Source organism: Gopherus flavomarginatus (assembly GCF_025201925.1).
Source record: "Gopherus flavomarginatus isolate rGopFla2 chromosome 13 unlocalized genomic scaffold, rGopFla2.mat.asm SUPER_13_unloc_2, whole genome shotgun sequence".
Taxonomy (NCBI): domain Eukaryota; kingdom Metazoa; phylum Chordata; order Testudines; family Testudinidae; genus Gopherus; species Gopherus flavomarginatus.
The window spans coordinates 3,095,492-3,121,236 of NW_026114610.1; the positions used below are offsets into that span (position 1 = coordinate 3,095,492).

Sequence of the window (25,745 nt, forward strand, 5' to 3'; positions counted from 1 at the left end):
AAACAGATTGTATAAAGTCGAGTGCACACGGACACACTAAGCACATTAGTTCGGCAGTGTGCGTCCATATACCGAGGCGAGTGTCAATTTCCGGAGTGTTGCACTGTGGGTAGCTATCCCATAGCTATCCCATAGTTTCTGCAGTCTCTCCCACCCATTGGAATTCTAGGTTGAGGTCCCAATGCCTGATGGGGGAAAAACAGTGTCGTGGGTGATTCTGGGTAAATGTCGTCACTCAGTCCTTCCTCCGTGAAAGCAACGGCAGACAATCATTTCGCGCCCTTTTGCCTGGATTGCCTGGGCAGACGCCATAGCACGGCAACCATGGAGCCCATGCAGCCTTTTTTCACCGTCACCGTATGACTACTGGATGATGCTGATAGACACAGTACTGCAGCACTACACAGCAGCATCCCCTTGCCTTTTCAAATTAGCAAAGATGGTTACCAGCCATACCGTCCTATCTGCTGCTTTGCAAGTTGACAATGACAGTTACCAGTTATACTGTACCGTCTGCTGCTGTCATGGGTGTTCCTGGCCGGCCTCGGTGAGGTTGGCCTGGGGCGCATGGACAAAAATGGGAATGACTCCCCAGGTCATTCCCTTCTTTGAATTTTGTCTAAAAGGAGAGTCAGTCCTGTCTCGACTATCAGGCAAGCCTGCTAAAGAACCAGAGAGGCAAACGGCCACTCCGGGTCAGAGCCCCAGACATCCAGCAGAAATGATGAGCTGCATGCCATTCCAGGGGGTACCCCTGCAACAACCCCACCCGTTGCTTCCCTCCTCCCCCACCCCTCCTGGGCTACCGTGGCAGTGTCCCCTTGTTTGTGTGACGAAGTAATAAAAAATGCATTAATTTGAAACAACACTGACTTTATTGCCTCTGCAAGAGGAGCTCAAAGGGGGCCAATACCGCTGAATTGCGGCCACGCTAATCCTAATCCAACATGGCAAGTACCGATTTCAGCAATACTCCCCTCGTCGGGGAGGAGTACAGATATCGGTATTAAGAGCCCTTTATATTGATATAAAGGGCTTCATTGTGTGGACGGGTGCAGGGTTAATGCTATTTAATGCTGTTAAATTATATATAAACTTGTAGTGTTCACCAGGCCAGAGAGAGCAGCAGGTTTTCCCTACTGTTTCCCACTTTTGTTTTCTTTACTAGTTCTCCTCTGCACCAAGTTTCTCTTTCAAGTTGTAACTCTGGCAAGCTCAGTTGGTAGAACATCAGACTTTTAATCTGTAGGTCCATGGGTCAAGTCACTGGTCAGGTGATAAACTACTCCCCAAGATCTTAAACTGTCTCTTTGGAGTCCTCTTTAACATTATTTTTTCTCTTCAGGATTTTCCCTTTCCTCAGAAGGGCCTTTTTGTGTGTGGGTTTGAAGGGGCAATTTCTGACAACCTATCTGTCCTTGCAGCCTGGAGGAATAAAGGCCACTGGGCATATAGCATGTTCCTTCCCTGCACACACACACACACATACAAACACACAGAATATCCCTAGGAATTAGAATCACCTGCTGCTTTCCCCTTTCCTGCTGGATCCCCAAACAAGGATGCTCTTCAGCCGAAACCCATGTCCCCTCTTTTCTCAGTGCCCCTCAATCCCAATCCTCAGTCCCTCCTATGCACACTGCTTCTCACTCCCAACCAGAGCCTACTCCTCTTCACCCTTCTCCTCTGTCCCTAACCAGAGCCCTCTCAATCCCAACCCACAGCCCCCTTCTATTCCCAGTGCCCCTGAATTCCAACCCACAGGCCCCTCCTCCTCACGCTGCTCCTCAATCCCAACTCATAGGCCCCTCCTATTCCCGGTGCCCCTCAATCCCAACCCACAGCTCCCTGCTTCCCTCCAGCAGCAGGTGCTTCAGACCCCCTCAGGAAGATTTTCTTGCAAGGTTTCATGTATGAGTCTGCATGTGGATTTTACAGTATGTTGGAAATATGTTGGATTGCTTGCCGAAACGATCACTTTTGCCTGGTGTTGGATTCCCAGCCTCCTTGTTTTTGGGGCAGGAGAAATAAAGCATTGTTATCCTTGTTGTGTAAATTGAGGGCAGCACAACTGTGCTCGGCAGACCCCGACTGAGGGCCTCACCCTTAATTCAATAGCACTTGCTAGGCAGGGAACAGGGGTTCGAAAGCCAAATGGGCCCACGCCTGGGTCCTAATACTAAAATTTAGGGGTTAGATCAGCGTTAGGACAGGGTGGCTGTGGAGGAATGAGTGAGTCCCTAGACAACATAGTGAGTATAATGCCTTCTTATTTTTCCCTTTCCACCCAGTATGGCAGGTGAAACCATTTAACCTTTTTATTACTGACCTTGGCACAAAAAGCGGGAATGTGCTAATAAAGTCTGCGGATGACACAAAGCTGGAGGGTATTGCTAACACGGAGAAGAACCGGGATATCATACAGGAAGATCTGGATGACCTTGTAAACTGGAGTAATAGTAATAGGATGAAATTTAATAGTGAAAAGTGCAAGGTCATGCACTTAGGAATTAATAATAAGAACTTTAGATATACATTGGGGGTGCATCAGTTGGAAGCAACAGAGGAGGAGAAGGACCTTGGGGTATTGGTTGATCACAGGATGACTATGAGCCGCCAATGTGATATGGCCATTAAAAAAGCTAATGCGGTTTTAGGATGCATCAGGCGAGGTATTTCCAGCAAAGATAAGGACGTGTTAGTACCGTTATATGAGGCACTGGTGAGACCCCACCTGGAATACTGTGTGCAGTTCTGGTCTCCCATATTTAAGAAGGATGAATTCAAACTGGAACAGGTTCAGAGACGGGCTACTAGGATGATCCAAAGAATGAAAAACCTGTCATATGAAAGGAGACTCAAAGAGCTTGGCTTGTTTAGCCTAGCCAAAAGAAGGCTGAGGGGGGATATGCTTGCTCTTTATAAATATATCAGAGGGATTAATATTAGAGAGGGAGAGGAATTATTTAAGCTTAGTACCAACGTAGATACAAGAACAAATGGGTATAAACTGGACACTAGGAAGTTTAGACTTGAAATTAGATGAAGGTTTCTAACCATTAGAGGAGTGAAGTTCTGGAACAGCCTTCCAAGGGGAGTAGTGGGGGCAAAAGACATATCTGGCTTTAAGACCAAGCTTGATAAGTTTATGGAAGGGATGGTATGATGGGATAGCCTAATTTTGGCAATTGATCTTTGATTATCAGCAGATAAGTATGAGTGAACTCTACATAGGCACCTCTGGGCTTGCACTGACTAAGGACAACAGCAGTGAGTGGAGTGCAGAGAAGGGATGGCTCATGTTAAAGGACTTTTGGTTGCTGGACTTATGAACCGTAGGGAGAAGGACACTGCCCAGCTTATTTGTGGGTGGGTCTTTTCCTCGTGGTTTATGTTTATGCGTTGGGGCTGCTGACATGACTTCTGCTAACCCTGGGCTTACATTGCAATGTAGACATACCCTGAGAGGGCATCTATAACATGATAAAAGCAGTGTGGCCCGGCTGGCCTGGATCATCTGACTTGGACTCCTGGGGCTCAGGTTGTGAGGCTAAAAACTGCAGTGTAGACATTTAGGCTCAGACTAGAGCCCAGGTTCGGAGACCCTCACCCCTTGTGGGGTCTCGGAGGCTGGGCTCAAGCCCAAGTGTCTACACTGTAATTTTATAATCCTGTAGCAAAAGTCCCACAAGCCTGAATCAACTGACCCAGGGTTTCAGAATAGTGACTTGGGTGTGTTTATGACAGTGCAGACATAATACTACGCTATGTCCACGCTGCAATGAAACACCCAGGGCTGCCCAATGCCAACTCAGGCTCCCGAGGCTTTGGCCGTGGGGTGGTAAATTTGCAGTGTAGATGTCTCAGCTCAGGCTCAATACTGGGCTCTGGGCCCCCTCAAAGTTGGGAGGGAGTTTAGCAAGCAAAAAAGGTAAAACCGCAATGAAGTATTACCCTGGACTCAATGGCATTTCTCCATTGGTCTGCCTGCTTTGGGGCAGGGACAATAGCACATCCTGCTGCGTTCATTATTTCATAGGGTGGTTTAGGATTTTCATTCTCAGACACTGGGCACAAAGCAGGACTCAACCCTCAGCATAAACTAGGTGAGCTGCCCACAGATTCTGGCAGCCACAATGAGCATTTGGTGTGAGAGCTTAGACCTACCCCTGTCCCAGAGAGAGGGGGTCATCCATGAGGGGACTGGACCACTGACCTACCAGCTCCTAAATCCCAAACGTTCAGTAACTCTGTTATCAGTGCCTGTGTGTGTAATTTAAACCATAAAAAAAACCACACTGGGCTAGACCAAAGGTCCTTCTGACAACAGCCAAGAGCAGGTGCCCCAAAAGCCACTCAACAGGGCACCACTGGCAGTTATTATCCCTGCCTCAAAAGCAGACAGACCGATGGAGAACTGCCATGAGTCCAGGGTAATACTTCCCTGCAGTTTTACCATTTGCACTTGCTAAACTCCCTCCCAACCTTCTGGGCTCCTAGACCTATCCTAGTGTTATGTCTACACTATGATTAAAACACCCAGGTCACCTGTCTCAAAGCCCAGGTCAGCTGACTCAGGGTTATGGGACTTGGACTGCAAGACTATAAAATTTCAGTGCAGACATATGGACTTGAACCCAACCTCTGAGACCCCACGAGGGGTGAGGGTTTCTGAACCCAGGCTTCAGTGTGAACACAAATATCTGCACCACTGTTTTTAGCCTCTCAGCTTTAGCTCCATGAGCCCAAGTCAGATGACCCAGGCCAGCCATCCTGCCATCTTTATCCCAGGAGAGATGGATTCTATGGGTACGCTCCCATTGCAATGGAAGCCCAGGTGTGGCACGCTGTGCTCAAAGCAGCACCCTGCAAGCCCCATATTCACCACTCTCATATAGTGATGATACATTTGAACAAAATCTGCCTGGTGAGGTATCATTTCAAAAATCTTGAACTGCTCATCTGTTGAACCTTAATGTCTTCTTGCATTCTATGTGCTCACATTGGTTTGGGAAGTTATGAAGTTTTCTCTGTGTGCATTACAGAAATATGTTATGAGGTTGGGAAATGCCCCCCACCAGCCTTTCAGGTGCGACAAGGGAGGAGCCAGACTCACTGCTGGCCCATTGAAGGTATCTACACTCCCAAGGACTATCCCAGAAACCTTGTACGATGCAGAATTCACCGAGATAATACAGCAACAATGGACACTGCTTGACTCACATCATAGCAAAGGAGCTTTCTAGAAAGTTGGAAGAAACTATGAAAGAGGGGAAGAGACATCATGACTTGGCATCTCTCCCCCACAAATCAACAGCTGGAAACACAAACTGGTTGACAAAACTGATTCATAAATCAGAAGATAATAATAATAATACATTCAAACCAAGGTCCCCAAATAGGTAGTACTGGTTTTTCAGCTGAAAATTTTCAGTTTGAGGAATTTTGTTTTCCCAATCAGACCTTGCCAAGGGAAGCAGGGAGAAAATGTTTGAGTTGCCTCCTTCAGAACAGCTTAGCCTAGACACTCTAGCTGTGAGTCACTGTCATGGCCTTGCTGAGAACTGGGGTATTTTAATAATTTGGGGAGGTCTCAGGGTGTTTGGGGGAGATTATGAGGCTGTTACCTTTTGATATAAAAGCTAAGACATACAGGACTTGAGAATTTTATTTTTAGAAATCTGAGATTTAGACATTTTATTTAAAGCAAGGGGGTTTCTGAGCAGGGTTTTGTTTGCAGGAAGCAACATTGTTTGATCTGTCATTGTACCAAAGGGGAGATGGTGGTCTAGAAAGGAGGAGTGAAGACTAAATGCATCTGATGAGGATGGGACTTGAACCCATGCGTGCAGAGCACAATGGATTAGCAGTCCATCGCCTTAACCACTCGGCCACCTCATCCGAGATGTCAGGCAGTGGACAGGATGAGAAATCTAAGGCCAGCAGAGACAGGGACACTAAGGTGTTTTTAAATACTAAGCGGAAGCAGGGGCTGAATGAGCTCCCACCTCACTCCTACTGACCAGCTGTGGGAAAGGCTTCAGGAACAGACCATGTTTGCATAGACACAGCTACTCTGCCTAGGTATGCAGCATCATGGGGCCGCTTCCCCAAAATGACCAGTTTTAGCTGGTGGCTTGTTACAAATCACTCTAGCACTGAGTGGTATGAAATGTTATTATCCTTTCTGCATGAGTGAAGGGCAGCAGAACATACTTAGTCGGTCCTGATAGGTGAGGAATAGCTTTTATTGGACTGCATAGAAGTGATTCAGAACGTCACCCTAAAGCAGTGGTCCCCAAACATTTCACACTGTGCCCTCTTATCCATGGCTGTGGACCCTCGGAGCCATAGTTGAAAACTGGGGCAGGCAGTGGGGTGTTGCTTGCTGAAGAAAGGGGTGCAGACAGGGGCAAGGGGGTCGAGGCTGAGCTGGCAGTCACGGGCCGTGGATGAGGGTGGGGTTGGAAAAGAGCTGGGACAGAGTCAGGCTGACTGGTGCTCCCTCCATGGGGTCTGGCTCAGCCCCTGAGGTGCCCCTATGAATCTTCCTCTTTGTTCCTCTAGGAGTCATGCCCCAGATTTTTGGGACCACTGAACCCTACACGTTAAGCAGGGGCTAGTGATGCCAAAGCCCAGGGAAAGGGAGAACAAGTGCAGGGGCCCCAGCACTGGAACGAGGCCCCCTCTCTTCTGTCTGTGGCTCTGCCCCCTGCCACATCTTCCACCCACGGCCCCATCCACTATGTCACCTCTGTTCCACCCCTTCCCCCACTAGCCCCACCCTGTCACTCCTTTACCCCTGCCCCACTGTGGCCCCAAGACCAGAGAAGTTCTGTGCCCCTGCTGCAGCCCCCGGGCCGTAGCACGGAGTGAGAGCTCCTCCAGCCCTGGGGCTGACATGGGGCAGACTTTTCCAGGGGGACCTAATTTCTCCAGGGCCCCTAGTCTTTGGCTCCACTGGCCCTTGGTGACACAAGGTTTGGGGAGGCTGAGCCCCCCTGAGCCTCCATTAGGTGCTGCCCAGGCTACCGCTGCTCAGTGTGTGGCCAGTCTCTCTGTGTTCTCTGCTGTTTGTGCTGGGGAGCCTGGCTGGGCTTAGGGGTGGGGCCCTCCGGCAGCCGCTCCAGACTTCAGGGGGTCAAAGGGCACTGTGTGCCAGTGCAAAGGTGCTCACTGCTCTCCCCTGCCCCAGTGCTCCTCCATGGCCCCATAGAGGGTTGCGGGGAGAGAGGAGCAACACTATGTGCTCCATGCATCCTGGTCACTTTCCCCACCTGGGCTGTGCTGTGAGGGGAGCATCAGAAGCTGCTGCTCTCTGCCCTCCCCTTATGCAGCCTGGCTGAGGAAAGTGACCCGGATGCAGGGAACTCAGATGATGCTTCTTGCCCCCGCACCCCACCCCCGCAGCTCCTAGGAGTGCCTGGAGGAGCAGCCTTCCAGGGAGGAGCGGGCAGCAACGCCAGCTGCTCCATGCACACAAGTCACTGTCCCCACGTGGGTGCAGGAGGAGGTGCAGGGGTTAGGGGTGAAGGGGTGCAGCAGGGGGCAGTGCCTGGTAGCACAGGAAGGGAGTGTGGGACTTAAGGGCAAAGGGGACACAGTGTAGGGGTTAGGGTACAGGAGGGGGCAGGAGATAGGGGTGAAGGAGGTGCAAGGGTTGGGAGTGCAGGAGCTGGGGGGAAAGGGGGAGGGGGATCGTCCAGGGGCAATGGGGAAGTGCTAAGGTACAAGTTTTGCCCAGGGCACCAATTCCCCTAACGCTGATCCTTGAGAACATTTCTTGCTGGGAGGGGGAGAGGGAGGGGGAGGGGAGAGAGATGAGGCGTTTTCTCTCTGTTTCTTTCCTCTCCATTTTCTGCCCCTTCCTTCAATTCCAGAAACCTCCCTTGTGTTTCAGACTGTGCAGTGACGCCCTCCCCACCCCAGGCCTCTGGAGCCTTTGGAGCAGAAAGATCCCAGGAGCTGAGGAGGAATCCAGGGGTGAGTAGCTGGCAGGAAGGAGTCCTAGCAGCTCTTCTGGGAGTGCAGGGGAGAAATGACTCCCCCTTCTCTAGATTCTCCCCATGGGGCTCTGGGGAGCAGGGAGCGTTGTGTGATAAATTCCATCCAACATCCCCCTTTGATCCAAGCCGAGGGACATCCCAGCTCTGCACGTTCCCCTTGGCAGCACCAAACAAGGGATGTTTTCCACTGCGCAGGAGACCCAGCCAGGGACTGATGTGCTGGAGATATGTTGGGAAAGGGACTGTCTGAATTCCCAAGGGAGGAAACGAACAATCTACAGCAACATCATTAACCACAAACACGCTCTAACCATGATCCAGCCAGTAGGGAAATGGGCAGGAATTCTTGCTGTTCAGCCATGGCCACAGGTACAGAGCTGCACAGCAGTGAGTGTGCTGGGGAAGCTGGTCTGAGCAAACAATTGGAAATGACCCTTCAGTGAGAACAGAACCAGAGTGTAGAAAGGCCCCTGTGTTAAGTGGTTGTGGCTGAGGGCTTAGGGAGCTGGGGTATGACACCATAGGGCTCTTTCTGTGGAGGTTTGATTTTTGCCAGCTAGGAAAGGCTGGTGTGTCTTGTCTTCATGGCTGTACTTTCAGTGATGCAGGTTTCTCTACCCCATTGTTCCACGGGCATCCTACTAGATTGCCAGCTGCCAGCTACAGAGCACTCCCCCGCAACACACACACACACACACACACACACACACACACACTTACTTTACTCTTGGTGTTCGGAGGGGAACAGGTGAAAGGACAAAAGCAAGAGACAAAGAGAAAGGAGGAAGGGATGGATGGAGGAAAAAGTGAAACAAAAAGGACAAACCCTAATGTCCCCAGTGATTCTAAGGGACAAAATCTCAGGTGTGGAATAAAATTCTGCTTCCTTAACCTCATGTTTTCCATGCCTAGCATTCAGCTGTCACCAGACTGATCAGACTGAACAGGTTTCAAACCTCGAGGTGGCTCTTACCTTCTAAACAGGAATGGCTGTTTTCTAGTAAAATCAGGCAAAGGGAAGGAGAAAACTTGAAAGAGATTCCTCCTGGCGCTCACGTACGTGAACCCGAATACTCTCTCAGTCCTCAAAGAGAGACCTGGAGAAGGAGACTTGCAGAAGGAAAGCCACAGGGGTCTCTGAGGTTTCCCTGGCCCCTCACCCCTCTCCTGCCTGGCTGATGTCAGCATCTCTCTGTGAGGTCATCACCTCCCCACCACTTTTGACCAATAGTCTGAGGTCCTGCAAAAGGCTTTTGTGATGTCACTGCCACACCCCTCCCTTGCTGTGCTAATGTCCTGCCCGTGGCCAGGCACTTTGGAGGTTTGAGCTACTCCCTGTGGATCACCTCACTCAAGGAGCGTTTGTTCTAGGAAGCAAGCCAGTAGTTTTGGATCATCTGCAAATGTTGTCACCTCACTGTTCAGCAGATCATTTATTAATATGTTGACTAGTCCTGGTCCTAGTACAGACACCACAAGATACCTGTTTCCATCCTGAAAACTGACCATCTAGTCCTATCCTTTGTTTCCTATCTTTTAACCAGTTATTGATCCACGTGGGGACCTTCCGGAGGTGAAAGTAAGCCGGTATGTTACAGTATGAGGTACTGGCAAGAGCCAGTACGCTGTGCCAGCCCGGTCCGTCTTCCCCAGGCTGGTGATTTAAAGGGCCCAGGGCTCCCTGGTGCAGTTGGACCCTGGGCCCTTTAAATCACCTCCCAAGCCCCCCTGCCGGAGCCCCGGGGAGCAAATCACTGCCATGGATGTTTCTCTCTCCCGCTCTGCGACCACAGAGCAGGGGCGGCAGAAGCTTCCTTACAGTGGGGGGGCACTGTTATCCGAACTGTGGCACCCCCATGACACTCCTTCCTTAAGGACCTCCACTCACAGCTCCTCTCCCCTCGAGGTCACACCCACAGAACGCTTCTTCCCCAAGACTGCACCCTTCCCCCTCCCCCATCATTTATCCTAACCAATAAAGAGTGGTGGGTCCATGGCCCTCTAACCCCCCTGTTCCAGCACCCCTGACACAGAGGTAAGCAGGCAGCAGTGTGTACGTGTATGTGTGTGTGTGTGACAGAGAGTGCTGGGCTGTGCTGAGCTGAGCCAGTGAGAGAAGCGGGGCTGATGTCGGGGCTGTCCCCTGCCTCAGGACTGGTTGCTTCCAGCAGCTGTCTGAACTTAGAGACAGTGTGCCGACACACTCACTCTTCCGCAATGCACACACTGTCTCTCCTCCCCACACACACATGCTCTCTACCCCAGCACACACATTGCAGTTGAAAAGCAGCTGGCAATCTAGTAGGATGCCCATAGAACAATGGGATAGAAAACTGTATCATGTGATGCTGTACCAGCCTGTGAGGCATTGCAAACCCTTCCCAAAGCATCCTGCAGCCAGTTGCACAATGGGATAGCTACCACAATGCACTGCTCTCTGTGGCCATCCAAGAGATGCTAGCATGGATGTGCTCTGGTGACACAGGGCATAGGGTGGACATGCAACAGCTGTTCAATTAAAACACTTTAACTAAAGCCATGTTACTCTTTCACGTAGACATAGCTTAAGAATGAGACAAGACTCAGCTCCATCAAAACAGAAGAACCACAGCTTCCTCCATAATTGGCAGGATTTGAACCTGCACAGGGAGACCCCAATGGATTTCTAGCCCATCACCTTAACCACTCAACCACAACTACTTGCTTGATGTGTGGCTCTCACTGCACTCTAGTTCTGTTCTCACTGAGTGATCAATTCCAGTTGTTTCCTCAGACCAGCTTCCACAACACACACACTGCTGTGCTGTTGTGTAAGTGTGTCCATGGCTGAACAGCAAGAATTCCTGCTCCTCTCCCTTCTGGCTGGAGCATGAGGAGAGTGTGTTCGTGGTTAATGACGTTGCTGTAGCTTGTTGTCCATTTTCTGCCTTGCTCATTCAGACAGTCCCTTTCCCGCCATATCCCCAGGGCTTTGCCAGGGGGTTGGTGGCTCCTTTCTTTCCTCACCCTGGAGTAAACTCAGCTTTTTATTCCATCCTTGTTGTTTCAAGGAATAACAACAGATGATTAAAGAAAGAGGTGGACAGGGTGAGTCTCAGGGGAGGGGGCAGAGAGATGTGGGTGGTGGGCAGGGCCGGTCTCAGGGGAGGGGTCAGAGAGGTACAAGCAGTGGGCAGGGCAGGTCTCAGGGGAGGGTCAGAGAGGTGCAAGTGGTGGGCAGGGCTAGTCTTAGGGGAGGGGGCAGAGAGGTGTGAGCGACGGGCAGGGTAGGTCTCAGGGGAGGGGGCAGAGAGGTACGAGAAGTAGGCAGGGCAGGTCTTAGGGAAGGGGCAGAGATGTGTGGGTGGTGGGCAGGGTGAGTCTCGGGGGAGGGGGCAGAGAGGAGTGGGCAGGGTGAGTCTCGGGGGAGGGGGCAGAGAGGAGTGGGCAGGGTGAGTCTCGGGGGAGGGGGCAGAGAGGAGTGGGTGGTGAGCAGGGTGAGTCTCAGGGGAGGGCTCAGAGAGGTGTGGGCAATGGGCAGGGTGAGTCTCAGGGGAGGGGGCAGAGAGGTGTGGGCAGGGTGAGTCTCAGGGGAGGGGGCAGAGAGGTGTGGGTAATGGGCAGGGTGAGTCTCAGGTGAGGGGGCAGAGAGGTGTGGGCAATGAGCAGGGTGAGTCTCAGGGGAGAGGGCACAGAGGTGTGGGCAGGACAGGTCTTGGAGGAGGGCTCAGAGAGGTGTGGGCAATGGGCAGGGTGAGTCTCAGGGGAGGGGGCAGGGAGGAGTGGGTATGGTGAGTCTCAGGGGAGGGGGCAGAGAGGTGTGGGCAATGAGCAGGGTGAGTCTCAGGGGAGGATGCAGAGAGGTGTGGGCAGCAGGCAGACCTTGGGGTAGAGGGTGGAGAGGCGCGAGCAGGCCTTGGGGGAGGAGAGGAGCGAGCGAAAGGTGGACCAGCAGGCCTCAGCCAAAGAGGAAGAGCAGGTGTGGGAAGTGGCCAAATGGGAGTGAGGGCAGAGCACAGGTGGGGCCTCAGAGGGAGGAGAATGAGTGAAGGGGGTGGAGTGGGGGGACAGCACCTTGGTCTGGGCAGGGCCGCCCACCGGATTCAGGGGGCCTGGGGCAAAATTATTTCAGGGCCCCTTCCATAAAAAAAAGTTGCAATACTATAGAATACTATATTCTCATGGGGGCCCCTGCAGGGCCTGGGGCAAATTGCCCCACCTGCCACCCCTCTGGGCGGCCCTGCCCTCAGCCTCTTCTTGTAAGTCCTCTGTCCCCTAATCATTTTTGTTGCTCTTCCCTTAGACTTTCTCCAATTTGTTTCTGTATTGGGGGGGGGGGCGCAAAAATTGGACACAATGCTCCAGATGTGGCCTCACCAGTGCTGAATAATCACTTCCCTCGATCTGCTTGCAATGCTCCTACTAACCTAGCCCAATCTGACCAGTTCCCCATATTGAATGCAGACACAGCAATATTTGATAAATTGGTTCCTGTCCATTCAGGAGGTTATTTCCCACCTATTTATAAATAATGAAGATGCTCTAAGTGGAGGGGAGAGAGCTGTTCTGTCCGTGCAGTTAATCCATCTCCCCGAGAGGTGGTAGCTATGTCACTGGGGGAAGCTATGTTGGTGGGTGTGCAAGCTGTGGTATCTACATGTATATATAAAGTTTAATCAAACCCCATTTTTAAAACCCCTGTGGTCTGGGAATAGAAAAGGAGCTCTCTGAGGCAGAGCCTGTCCTTCAAAATCCTTAAGATCACTGACTTGCCTTTGTAAATGGCATGGGGGTATAGCTCAGTGGTAGAGTGTTTGACTGCAGCTCAAGTGGTCCTTGGTTCAAATCCAAGTGCTCCCTTACAAACCTGTTCTTCCAATTAAAAATAATTTTGTTTCCAGTATGTTCAGGAGCTCCACTAAATAGGGGTCCCTGAAATGAATAAACACACTCAATGCTTTCCTGTACAAGTGTGTAAAAACCTAGCAAACATGTCCCCCAGCTGAAATCACTACCAATCCTCTAAGTGTCTACATTTGTTTTCATCAATTAAATGAAGACACATTTGCAGCTCCTTGGCCTCCATGGGCTGCAATGTGCAGAAGAACAAGAACCACATCCACTTGGGAGGAATGGACTAGTTTCTATTACATTTGGTAAATAAGTTGCCACGGGGACTGAAAACTCTATTGGAGATGGACAGGAGCCTGTTACAAAAATAAAATAACCAAGATTTACCAAACTCCCTGTGACACATTCAAACCTCTGTTCATGCGCACAGTATCAATTGGGGCTCTAACAAATGTTAACCTTCCTGTAACACAGGTCATTGTTCCTTGTAACTTTCAGATGTATTCAAATGGCAGCTGTTTACAAGTCATGGGCTGCTAGTTCCTGAGCAGGAGGAAAGTCTCTGTAAGTTTACCAACCATAGAGCTTGTTATGTCTGCATCTAAGTAAGTGCAGAGTTATTTCAATGGCTCCTACACTGACATCTGCTGCCCCTTCTAGCTGGTTAATTGCACTATTTGGAACCTGCTCCTAAAATTGCACCTTTCTGGGAGTGTCAAAACTGCCCAAGGAAACCCCATTGGGTTTCAAGGGCAGTTCAGGCAAGAAGGTGGTGGGACAGCATGGGGTCTTAGAGCTTCTCTTTCAGCAGGCCTGAGGGTGCTATTAGCATGACTGTGGGGTTCTATTCCTGGCTGTGGCAGGAAAGGGGTGTGTAGTTGATTAGAGGTGGGGCCCTAGAAGTCAAAGAGAAAACATCTCCCTTTTCAGCTTCAATGCTTATTGAACAAGAAGATGGCTTCTCAGGTTTCAGAAGAGCAGTTGTGTTAGTCTGTTTCCTCAAAAAGAACAGGAGTACATGTGGCACCCTAGAGACTAACAAATTGCTTAGATTCTGTTGCCATCATGTGGCCATTTCATTTCACTTCTTATTGTTAAAAGGTTTGGGTACTTCACACAGAAACGTTATTTCCTTGGGAAAGATGGAGAAGTGGAAGCTGCATTGATTTAATCCTCTGAAAATTAAATAAGGATTAAAATATTCCCCAGACAGCTCAGTCCCAACTGTTCTCCCTCACTGCTGCCAGTGAAGCTCAGTTCTGTCCCACGGCCCCAAGAACTGCTGGGTTAAAGTCCTGGGTCTGATGTGCAGTAAGAAAAAAAAAAGATAATGGATGTATCCTATCTCCTAGAACTGGAAGGATCCATTGAATCCAGCCCCTTCCTTCATTGGCCAAACCAGACAGTCTCTGCGTAAAAGAATAAATGGACACAAATCAGATGTCAAGAATTATAACATTCAAAAGCCAGTCGGAGAACACTTCAATCTCCCTGGTCACTCGATTACATACCTAAAAGTCACAATATTACAACAAAAAAACTTCAAAAACAGACTCCAACAAGAGACTGCTGAATTGGAATTAATTTGCAGACTGGACACCATTAAATTAGGCTTGAATAAAGACTGGGAGTGGATGGGTCATTACACAAAGTAAAACTATTTCCTCATGTTTATTTGCCCCCTACTATTACTCACACCTTCCTGTTGGAAATGGACCATCCTATCACTACAAAACAGATTTGTTTCCTGCTGATAATAGCTCACCTTAACTAATTACTCTCGTTATAGTGTGTATGGCAACACCCATTTTTTCATGTTCTCTGTGAATATATAAATATATACACACATACCTTCCTACTGTATTTTACACTGCATGCATCCAATGAAGTGGGTTTTAGCCCAGGAAAGCTGATGCTCAAATAAATTTGTTCATTTTCTAAGGTGCTACAAGTACTCTTCCTTCTTTTTCCAGATAAATTAATGGAGGTTAAGTCCATGAATGGGTATTAGCCAGGGTGGGTAAGGAATGGTGTCCCTAGCCTCTGTTTGTCAGAAGGTGGAGATGGATGGCAGGAGAGAGATCACTTGATCATTACCTGTTAGGTTCATTTCCTCTGGGGCACCTGACATTGGCCACTGTTGGCAGATAGGATGTGGGGCTGGATGGACCTTTAGTCTGACCCAGTATGGCCGTTCTTATGAAGGGAGGGGCAAAACCCTGTGACAGAGTTTCTGTAGTGTAGTGGTTATCACATTTGCCTAACATGTAGAAGGCTCGAAACCAGGCAGAAACATGAGGGCTTAATTTTCCCAGCTCCTACTGGCCTGTCCCTGCTGTTGTAGGAGCAGCAGTGATTTCTATGACCAAAAGGTCTGTTATACTTCCCCTGCTCCCACTTTTGTCTCCTCTCCCTCTCTGAATGCCTGTGAAGTGGCTTTTTCCCTCTCGCTCCCTCCTGGACTGCTCGTGGGATGAATGTTCTGGGTGAAGAGCAGAAGAGCTTCCAGGTAGACAAGGTGTCTGGTACTCTAATTAGGCAGCACTCACACACCCAGAGCATGGACACTGCCCAAGATGGAGTGTGACCAACCAGATGCAGCCAAGTCATCTCTAGTTGCAGACCATTAGGTGCAGGTCCTTAAAAGGAGAAGGGGCCATGTGCTCAGGAGAGCACTCACAAGCTTGTACCTCCAGTGAATGCCCTTTGCCCGGACCGCCTGGCCAGTGGTTCTCTGCGTTGTATTTCACTGTGCCTCAGGAAGCCTTCCCTCATCGAACCGTCCATAGCTGCCCTGTGGGACACTTACCTTGCAGAATCCTGACATCTCTAGTGCTGTGCCTGTCCTGGGAGCATGAGTATGCAAGTGTGAGTGTGACACTCCCCTCCTTCTTCTTTTGAGCTTAGCTGTCAGTATAATAAACCTGCTGCTTTCTGCCAAACTCTGGTGGGTCATTAGTCCTCCCTACACTTACTAGCTAGCCCAATTTTGGGTAACACCTGTGATAAACTCAACCCCAGCAGGATAGAGGGTGGTGAAATGAGCTGAGAAAAAGCCTTAGCTTCAGTATCTCCCATATGGTCCATGCTGGAGCTCTTTTTTGATTCTGGGACTGCATGGTCACCTGTGCTGATCGGCACTCCACGCTGGGCAAACAGGAAATGAAATTCAAAAGTTCATGGGGCTTTTCCTATCTACCTGGTCAGTGCATCCAAGTTCAGATTGCTGTCCAGAGTGGTCACAATGGTGCACTGCGGGATAGTGCTCGGAGGCCAATACCGTCGAATTGCAGCCACATTAACTCTAATCCGACATGGTAATACAAATTTCAGGGCTACTCCCCTCGTCGGGGAGGAGTACAGATATCGGTATTAAGAGCTCTTTATATCGATATAAAGGGCTTTGTTGTGTGGATGGGTGCAGGGTTAATGCAATTTAATGCTGCTAAATTCAATATAAACTTGTAGTATTGACCAGGCTAGTGGAGCAGCAGGTTTCCCCTATTGTTTCTTGCACTTGTTTTCTTCACTAGCTTTTCCTCTGCACCAAGTTGCTCTGGCTCTGTGTGAGCCTGGCTAGCTCAGTTGGTAGAGCATCAGACTTTTAATCTGAGGGTCCAGGGTTCAAGTCCCTGGTCAGGTAATAAACTGCTCAGCAAGCTCTTGACTGTCTTTCTGGAGTCCTCTTTGATGTTCTTTTTTCTCTTCAGGATTTTCCCTTTCCTCATAAGGGCCTTCTTCTGTGTGGGTTTGAAGGGGCAACTTCCTGACAGCCCCTTTGTCCTTGCAGCCTGGAAGAATAAAGGCCTCTGGGCATATAGCATGTTCCTTCCCTGCACACACACACACACAAACACAGAATATCTCTAAGGAACTAGAATCACCTGCTGCCTTCCCCTTTCCTGCTGGATCCCCAAACGAGGATGCTCTTCAGCCTAAACCCATGTTCCCTCTTTTCCCAGTGCTCCTCAGTCCCAACCCTTAGTCCCTCCTATGCACACTGCTCCTCTCTCCCCACCAGAGCCTACTCCTCTTCACCCTTCTCCTCTGTCCCAACCCACAGCCCCCTCCTATTCCCAGTGCCCCTCAATCCCAACCCACAGCTCCCTCCTTCCCTCCAGCAGCAGGTGCTTTAAACCCCCCCCCAGGAAGATTTTCTTGCAAGGTTTCATGTATGAATCTGCATGTGGATTTTACGGTATGTTGGAAATATGTTGGGTTGCTTGCCGAAATGATCACTTTTGCCTGGTGTTGAATTCCCAGTCTCCTTGTTTTTGGGGAAGGAGAAATAAAACATTGTTATCCTTGTTGTGTGAATCGAGGGCAGCACAACTGTACTTGGCAGACCCCGACTGAGGGACTCACTCTCAATTCAATAGCACTTGCTAGGCAGTGGACAGGGGTTCCAAAGCCAAGTGGGCTAGGGCCTGGGTCCTCATACTAAAATGTAGATGTTAGACCAACTTTAGGAGAGGGTGGCTGTGGAGGGATGAGTGAGTCCCTAGACAGCACAGTGAGTACGGTGCCTTCTTATTTTCCCCCTTTTCCACCCAGGATGGCAGGTTAACTGTACAAAGGCACCTCTGGGCTTGCACTGACTAAGGACAACAGCTGTGAGTAGGGTGCAGAGAGGGGAAGGTTCATGTTAAAGGACTTTTGGTTGCTGGACTTATGAACCATAGGGGGAAGGACACTGCCCAGCTTATTTGGGAGTGGGTCTTTTCCTCATGGTTTATGTTTATGTGTTGGGGCTGCTGACATGACTTCTGCTAACCCTGGGCTTACGTTGCAATGTAGGCATACCGTGAGAGGGCATCTATACTGTGACAAAATCCCTGTGGCCTGTCTGGCCTGGATGATCTGATTTGGATTCCTGGGGCTCAAACTGGAGCCTAGACTCAGAGACCCTCACCCCTCGTGGGGTCTCGGAGGCTTGGCTCAAACCCAAGGGTTTGCACTGTAATTTTATAACCCTGCAGCACAAGCCCCACAAGCCTCAATCAGCTGACCCAGTGTTTGAGAATAGTGACTTGGGTGTGTTAATGGCAGTGTATACATAATGCTAGGCTATGTCCACACTGCAATGAAACACCAAGGGCTGTCCTATGCAAGGTCAGGCTCCCAGGGCTTGGGCTGTGGGGTGGTAAATTTGCAGTGTAGATATCTTGGCTCAGGCTGAATACCGGGCTCTGGACTCCACAAGGTTGGGAGGGAGTTTAGCAAGCAAAAAAGGTAAAATGGCAGTGGAGTATACCGTGGATTCAATGGCATTTCTCCATTGGTCTGTCTGCTTTGAGGCAGGGACAATAACACGTCCTGCTGCACTTGTTATTTCAAAGGGTGGTTTAGGATTTTCATTCTCACACACGGTGCACAAAACAGGACTCAATCCTCTCTGGAAACTAAATGAGCTGCTCACAGATTTTGGCAGCCACAATGAGCCATTTGGTGTGAGAGCCCAGCCCTGCCCCTGTCCCAGAGAGGTGGGGTCATCTGCAAGCAGCTTGGAACACTGATCTATCAGCTCTTAACTCTCAAACTTTCAGTAACTCTATTGTCAGTGCCTATGAGTGTAATTTAAACCATAAGAACAGCCATACTGGGGTGGACCAAAAGTCCATCTAGCTCTGTGCTCTGACAATAGCCAATACCAGGTGCCCCAAGAGTTTCTCAACAAGGCATCACTGGGAATTGAACCCAGGATCTCCTGTTTACCAAACAAGGACTTTAACCAGCTAAGCCATGGTACCTTCCTGTGGCTAAAATACAGTGTCTGCTCACACTTGACTCCCTGCCATCCCCACTGGGGACTGATAAACTTTGCATGTGTTTGAATTCTGCAAAGCAGAGGAGCAGGTGAGGTTTTCCTTGCAGGTTGTGTGTGTGTGAATCTTTGGCCAGGTCTGCACTACAAAGTTATTTCAACATCATTATATTGCTCAGATGTGTGAAAAACACACAACACTCCCTCGGTTGGCAGCTTGTGACTGGTGTACACACTGCAATGCCGTGTCTGGTGACAAAACTGCCCTATTTTGGTGACAAAATAAAATCACTTCAACAAGAGGCCTGGAGCTTTTTGCAGCAAACTTAAAGTGACAAATTGTCAGTGTAAATGCTGCTGGTTATCATATTGCCATAACTGGCCTCCACCAGTATCCCATAATGCCCGCCATGAACTCACCTGCCCTGCATTCCTGTTGCAAAGGCTGGGCCCCTCCCCTTTCATAGCTCCAGAAAGTTCTAACAGCTGAGCTGCTATGTACACTGGGATTACCTTGATAGAACTGCATTGCCAGCCTAAGTAATGTAATTAGACCAATCTAATTTTGTAGTGTAAACCTGTCCAAAGAATCACACACACACTTTGGGAGCAAAACTTCACCTTCTCCTCTGCTTTACAGAAGTCAAACACTAGCAACACTTGTCAGGGCCCAGTGGGGCTTGTCAGAGTCAGGTGTGGGCAAACACAATGCTTTAAATAACAGCAGGCACCATGGCTTAGTTGGTTAAAGTACCTGTTTTGTAAACAGGAGATCCTGGGTTCAACTCCCAGTGGTGTCTTGGGGAGTGGCTTTTAGGGCACCTGGTATTGGCTACTGTCAGAAGACAAGATTCAGAGCTAGATGGGCCTATGGTTTAAATTACACTCACAGGCACTGTTAATAGAGTTACTGAAAGTTTGGATGTTAAAAGCTGATAGGTCAGTGGTCCAGTCCCCTCAATGTGGTTTTACCATTTCCACTTGCTAAACTCCCTCCAAACCTCTATAAAATTACAGTGCAGACATAGGGGCTTTAGCCCAACCTCTGAGGCCCGGTGAGGTTTTCTGAACCCAGGCTTCAGTGTGAACACAAATATCTGCACCACAGTTTTTAGCCTCTGAGCTTTATGTCCATGAGCCCAAGTCAGATGACCCAGGCCAGCCATGCTGCCATCTTTATCCCAGGAGAGATGGACTCTGAGGGCACGTCTCCATTGCAGTGGAAGCCCAAGTGTGGTACGCTGTGCTCAAAGCAGCACCTGGAAACCCCATATTCACCACTCTCATATAATGATGACATGGTTTGTACAAAGTCTGCCTGGTGAGGTATCATTTCAAAAGTCTGGATCTGTTGAACATTAATATCTTGTTGGATTGTGTGTGCTCGCATTGGTTGAGAAGTTATGAAGTTTTGCTTTCCGTGCGTTACTGAGATATGTCATGAGGTTGAGAAATGCCCACCACCAGCCTTTCAGGTGCGACAAAGGAGGAGCCAGACTCTCTGCTGGCCCATTGAAGGTATCCACATTCCCAAGGACTATCCCAGGAACCTTGTACAATGTAGGCTTCTCTGAGATAGCACAGAGACAATGGACACTGCTTGACTCACATCGTAGCAAAGGAGCTTCCTATCAAGTTGGAAGAAACTATGAAAGAGGAGAGGGGCATAGACTCATAGACTCTAGGACTGGAAGGGACCTCGAGAGGTCATCGAGTCCAGTCCCCTGCCCTCACGGCAGGACCAAATACTGTCTAGACCATCCCTGATAGACATTTATCTAACCTACTTCTAAATATCTCCAGAGATGGAGATTCCACAACTTCCCTAGGCAATCTATTCCAGTGTTTAACTACCCTGACAGTTAGGAACTTTTTCCTAATGTCCAACCTAAATCTCCCTTGCTGCAGTTTAAGCCCATTGCTTCTTGTTCTATCGTTGGAGGCTAAGGTGAACAAGTTTTCTCCCTCCTCCTGATGACACCCTTTTAGATACCTGAAAACTGCTATCACGTCCCCTTTCAGTCTTCTCTTTTCCAAACTAAACAAACCCAATTCCTTCAGCCTTCTTTCATAGGTCATGTTCTCAAGACCTTTAATCATTCTTGTTGCTCTTCTCTGGACCCTCTCCAATTTCTCCACATCTTTCTTGAAATGCAGTGCCCAGAACTGGACACAATACTCCAGTTGAGGCCTAACCAGCGCAGAGTAAAGCGGAAGAATGACTTCTCGTGTCTTGTTTACAACACACCTGTTAATGCATCCCAGAATCACGTTTGCTTTTTTTTGCAACAGTATCACACTGTTGACTCATATTAAGCTTGTGGTCCACTATGACCCCTAGATCTCTTTCTGCCATACTCCTTCCTAGACAGTCTCTTCCCATTCTGTATGTGTGAAACTGATTGTTCCTTCCTAAGTGGAGCACTTTGCATTTATCTTTATTGAACTTCATCTTGTTTACCTCAGACCATTTCTCCAATTTGTCCAGATCATTTTGAATTTTGACCCTGTCCTCCAAAGCAGTTGCAATCCCTCCCAGTTTGGTATCGTCCGCAAACTTAATAAGCGTACTTTCTATGCCAACATCTAAATCGTTGATGAAGATATTGAACAGAGCCGGTCCCAAAACAAACCCCTGCGGAACCCCACTTGTTATACCTTTCCAGCAGGATTGGGAGTCATTAATAACTACTCTCTGAGTACGGTTATCGAGCCAGTTATGCACCCACCTTTTAGTAGCCCCATCTAAACTACACTTTCCTAGTTTATCTATAAGAATATCATGCGAGACCATATCAAATGCCTTACTAAAGTCTAGGTATATCACATCCACCGCTTCTCCCTTATACACAAGACATCATGACTTGGCCTCTCTCCTCCACAACTCAGCAGCTGGAAACACACCTGGAGGAGAAAGACTGAACTGATTCAGAAATCAGAAGAGAATAATAACAATAATACTTTCAAATCAAAGTCTCCAAACAAACTAGTATTGGTTTTTCAGCAGAAAATTTTCAGTTTGGGGAATTTAGTTTTCTCAGTCAGACCTTGCCAAGAGAAGCAGGGAGAAAATGTTTGAGTTGCCTCCTTGAGAACAGCTTGGCCTAGACACCAGCTCTGGTTCACTGCTCTGGCCTTGCTCGGGTTGAGGGTATTTTAATAATTTGGGCAGGTCCCAGGGTGTTTGGGGGAGATGATGAGGATGTTACCTTTTGAGATAAAAACTAAGAAATACACCACTAGAGAATTTGTTTTTTTTAAAGAAAACTGGGATTTAGACATTTTATTTAAAGGAAGGGAGTTCTGAGTAGGTTTTGTTTGCAAGAAGCAACATTGTTTGGTCTGTCATTGTACCAAAGGGGGAAGATGGTTTTCTACAACAGAAGGGTGAAGACTAAACACATCTGATAAGGATGGGATTTAAACTCATGCATGCAGAGAACAAGGGATTAGTAGTCCATCACCTTAACCATTTGGCCACCTCACCTGAGCTGTCAAGAAAAAGACAGGAGGAGAAATCTAAGGCTAGGAGAGATAGGGACAATAAGGAGTTTTTAAATACTAAGCGGAAGCGCGGGCTGAATGAGCTCCCCCCCTCACATCTAGTGAGGAGCTGGGGGAAAGACTTCAGGAACAGACCGTGTTTGCACAGATACACCTACTCTGCTTAGGTATGCAGCATCATGGGGCTGCTTTCCCAAAATGACCAGTTTTGGCTGGTGGTGGGTTACAAATCACTTTAGGATTGAATGGAATGAAATGTTATTATCCTTCCTGTATGAGTGAAGGGCAGCAGAACATACCTAGTCTGTTCTGATGGAGGGGTGGGTGGATGAGGAATAGCTTTTATTGGACTTTGTAGAAGTGATTGAGGACATCACCCTAAACCAGTGGTCCCCAAACATTTCACACTGTGCCCTCTTTTCCATGGCTGTGGACCCTTGGAAGCCGCATTCAAGAACCAAGGCTGGGAGTGGGGCTGTGGCTTGCTGGGGAGAGGGGTGCAGATGGGTAAGGGGGTCAAGGCCAAGCGGGAAGCCAGAGCCCCATGATAAGGGTGGGGTTGGGAAAGAGCTGGGACAGAGTGAGGCTGAATGGTGCTTCCTCCATGAGGGCTGGCTCAGGCCCTCAGGTGCCCCCAAGAATGTTTCTCTGTGTCCCACTAGGAGTCATGCCCCACATTTTGGGACCCACTGAACACTACACACTAAGCAGGGCTAGTGATGCCAAAGCCCAGGGAAAGGGAGAACAAGTGCAGGGCCCCCAGCACTGGAACCATGTGAAGAGGCTGCAGAAGAGGGGCAATGGCTGGTGGCACAGGGAGTTAAGGACAAAGAGGGCACAGGAGGGGGCAAGATTGGGGTGAAGGAGGTGCAAGGGTTGGGCGTGCAGGAGCTAGCAGTAAAGGGGGAGTGGGAATCATTCAGGGGCAATGGGGAAGTGCCAAAGTAGAAGTTTTGCCCAGGGCACCATTTTCCCTAATGCTGGTCCTAGCAAACAATTGGAAATGACCCTTCAGTGAGACCAGAACCACAGTGTAGAAAAGCCCCTTTGTTAAGTGGTTGTGGCTGAGAGCTTAGGGAGCTGGGTTAAAAAACAACAGGCATCTCTCTGTGGAGGTTTGATTCTTGCCTGCTAGGCAAGGTTGGTGTGTGGTGTCTGCATGGCTGTATTTTCAGTGTCTGATTACCCATGGTGCCACAGGGAGCCAAGTCTAGACATATTCAGAGGCTCTTTGCCAGGGTTTCTCAAACTTCCTTTCACTGCAACCCCCTTCTGCTGAAAAACACCTCACTACATGGCCCTGGAAAGAGGGACCAAGCCCCTCCACACTGAGCAGAGGCAGAGGAGACAAAGCCTGAGCCCTGCCCCAGTTGGGGGAGGGTGAAAACCAGAGCTTGAGGGATTCAGCCCTGGGTGGTGGGGCTCAGACTTTTGGCTTCAGCCTCAGGCACCAACAAGTCTAATGCCAGCCCTGGCAACCCCATTAAAACAGGGTCACATCTCACATTGGGGTCCTGACATAGTTTGAGAATCACTGCTCTATGTTGAGGGGAGGGAGTTTTCCTGTGGGTGTAGTTGATTCACTTCCCCAAGAGGTGGCAGCTATGTCAGTGGGAGAAGCTATATCGGTGGGTGTGCAAGTTGTGGTGTTTACCACATTTAAGAAGTTTAATAAAACCCCATTTTTAAAACCATCTGTGGTCTGGGAATGGTAAAGGACGTCGATGAAGCAGGGTTTGTCCTTGAAAGTCCTGGAGATCACGATTCCAGGCACCTGTTGTCATGGGGGTATAGCTCAGTGGTAGAGTGTTTGATTGCAGCTCATGTGGTCCTCACTTCAAACCCCAGTGTTCTTCTATAACTTTCTTTCTTTTTTTTTAAAAAAGGAAAACATTTTCATTTCCATTCTCCATTATGTTCAGGAGCTCCACTATACGGGGGGGAGGGGGCTAGATATGAATGTAAACATTCAACATTTCACTGTCCAAATGCATAAAAACCTAGCGAAGCTGTCCATCAGCTGAAATCAGTTCCAATCCTCTTAGTGTCTAGTTTATGTTTTCATCAATTAAACAAAGGTATCATATGAATGTGCATTTGCAGATCCCTCTTCTCTAGGAGCTATGTTGTGCAGAAGAACAAGAACCACATCCAGTTGGGGTTCAGGATTCTGATTAGCAAAGAGCCAACAAATGTTCTGAGGGCTGGAGAAAAATGCCTTCTAGTGAGCTATTGAACGAGCTCAACCTGTTTAGCTTATCAAAAGAAGATTGAAAGGTGACTTCATTGAAGTGTTGAAGGGCCTTAATGGAGAGAAAAGATTGGGTATAAAAGGGCTCTTTAGTCTAGCAGAGAAAGGCATAACAAGACCCAATGGCTGGAAGGTGAAAAGAGACAAATTCATATTACAAATAAGACACAAATATGCAAGAGCGAGGATGATTCACCACAGGAACAAGCTACCAAGGAAACTGGTGGATTTGCCATCTCCTGATGTCATTTAATGAAAACTAGATGCCTTTGTGGAATGTGTTTGCCCCAAAATTAGCTATTGTGTCATAAAGGAGGCCTGCAATATGTAGGGGGTCAGATTAGATGCTCTAATGGTCTCTTCTGGCCATAAAGTTGACTAATTTCTGAAAAACTGAGTGTAGCGCTGGGAGCAGCGTCTGATGTGTTACTGTCTAGCCGGCTTGCTGCCTAGAACGAACGCTCCTTGAGTGGGGTGACCACAGGGAGTAGCTCAAACCTCCAAAGTGCCTGGCCAGGGGCAGGACATTAGCACAGCAAGGGAGGGGTGTGGCAGTGACATCACAAAGGCCTTTTGCAGGACCTCAGATTATTGGTCAAAGGTGGTGGGGAGGTGGTGACCTCACAGAGAGATGCTGACATCAGCCAGGCAGGAGAGGGGTGAGGGGCCAGGGAAACCTCAGAGACCCCTGTGGCTTTGCTTCAGCAAGTCTCCTTCTCCAGGTCTCTCTTTGAGGACTGAGAGAGTATTCATGTTCACGGACGTGAGTGCCAGGAGGAACCTCTTTTGAGTTTTCTCCTTCCCTTTTTGTGATTTTACTAGAAAACAGATGTCCCTGTTTAGAAGGTAAGAGCCTCCTCGAGGTTTGAAACCTGTTCAGTCTGATCTCTCTGTTGACAGTTGAAATCTAGGCATGGAAAATACAAGTTTAAGGACACAGAATTTTATTCTGCACCTGGTATTTTGTCCTTTAGAATCACTGGGGACATTAGGGTTTGTCCTTTGTGTTTCACCTTTTCCTCCATCCATCCCTCCCTCCTTTCTCTTTGTCTCTTGCTTCTTTTGTCCTTGCACCTGTTCCCCTCCCAACACCAGGAGTGGTGTGTGTGTTGCGGGGAGTGCTCGGCAGCACACACTGTGGGAGGTCCACCCAGAAATGTGGAGCTGAAATAGTGCTTGGGCAGTGATCCCCACTGGTGACTTGGGCCATCCTTTGGGCTCTCTGGTGAAAACCCTCGGCCTGCTGTCCTCAGTCTCTGCCCTGATTGGCTGAGCAGGGGGTTATTGACAGGGAGGAGACTCACGTCCTTGTTGCTCTCTTTGAAGACCAAGGAAATAAGTCAGAACCAGTTATATGTTTGATGAATTCTGCTGCTTCGGTGCATTAAAA

General features: G+C 48.9%; 5 non-coding genes across 5 annotated transcripts; 3 read left to right on the forward strand and 2 right to left on the reverse strand.

The window, feature by feature from the left end:
• Positions 1-5,819: 5,819 nt before the first annotated feature.
• Positions 5,820-5,901, reverse strand: TRNAS-GCU (transfer RNA serine (anticodon GCU)). Its single transcript has one exon. It is a non-coding gene; the product is annotated as a tRNA-Ser (tRNA).
• A 4,723-nt stretch (positions 5,902-10,624) lies between these two features.
• TRNAS-AGA (transfer RNA serine (anticodon AGA)) lies at positions 10,625-10,706 on the reverse strand. Its single transcript has one exon. It is a non-coding gene; the product is annotated as a tRNA-Ser (tRNA).
• Positions 10,707-12,773: 2,067 nt separating this feature from the next.
• Positions 12,774-12,845, forward strand: TRNAC-GCA (transfer RNA cysteine (anticodon GCA)). The gene has a single exon. It is a non-coding gene; the product is annotated as a tRNA-Cys (tRNA).
• Positions 12,846-16,406: 3,561 nt separating this feature from the next.
• On the forward strand, positions 16,407-16,479 carry TRNAK-UUU (transfer RNA lysine (anticodon UUU)). Its single transcript has one exon. It is a non-coding gene; the product is annotated as a tRNA-Lys (tRNA).
• A 2,847-nt stretch (positions 16,480-19,326) lies between these two features.
• Positions 19,327-19,400, forward strand: TRNAT-UGU (transfer RNA threonine (anticodon UGU)). The gene has a single exon. It is a non-coding gene; the product is annotated as a tRNA-Thr (tRNA).
• The last annotated feature ends 6,345 nt before the right edge of the window (positions 19,401-25,745 follow it).